At 40.1% G+C, this 526-nt stretch overlaps 1 non-coding gene across 1 annotated transcript; it reads right to left on the bottom strand.

The window, feature by feature from the left end:
- Positions 1–218: 218 nt before the first annotated feature.
- On the bottom strand, positions 219–325 carry LOC120264138. Its single transcript, XR_005537312.1, has one exon. It is a non-coding gene; the product is annotated as a small nucleolar RNA R71 (small nucleolar RNA).
- Between the last annotated feature and the right edge of the window lie 201 nt (positions 326–526).

The following is a 526-nucleotide window of genomic DNA, read 5'->3' as shown; positions in this document are numbered from 1 at the left end:
AAGATCCGAACAACCATATAGAGAACTTCCTTGAAATGTGTAATATGTGGAAAATTAATGGGGTGTCAGATGATGCAATTCTCTTGAGAGTTTTCCCATTCTCATTGAAAGGAAAAGCCAAACAGTGGGTCCAATCATTGCCAAGAGCTTCCATCACAACATGGGATGAAATGGTAGAAGCTTTCCTTGCAAGGTACCTCCCTCCGGGAAAATCGGCAAAGCTTCGCAATGAAATCTCTTCATATGTTTAGATAGAGCTAGAATCCTTGTTTGAGACATGGGAACGGTTCAAGGATCTTTTGCGGAAGTGGCCTCAATATGGGTTCCCCAAGTGGATGATCGTTCATACATTCTACAATAGGTTAAATCCAAGCACTAGACAGCTTCTAGATATCACTATAGGAGATACATTAGGAAACAAGACTTCAGAAGTTGCTCAACAGCTGATTAAAGAAATGGCTCTGAATAGCTATCAATGGATTGTTAAGGAGAAGAAGAAAGTGACCAACATTCATGAATTTGACAC

The sequence above is a fragment of the Dioscorea cayenensis genome, chromosome 6 (assembly GCF_009730915.1).
Source record: "Dioscorea cayenensis subsp. rotundata cultivar TDr96_F1 chromosome 6, TDr96_F1_v2_PseudoChromosome.rev07_lg8_w22 25.fasta, whole genome shotgun sequence".
Lineage (NCBI taxonomy): Eukaryota > Viridiplantae > Streptophyta > Magnoliopsida > Dioscoreales > Dioscoreaceae > Dioscorea > Dioscorea cayenensis.
Note: the sequence above shows the minus strand (reverse complement) of the source record. Positions and strands in the feature narration are given on the sequence as shown.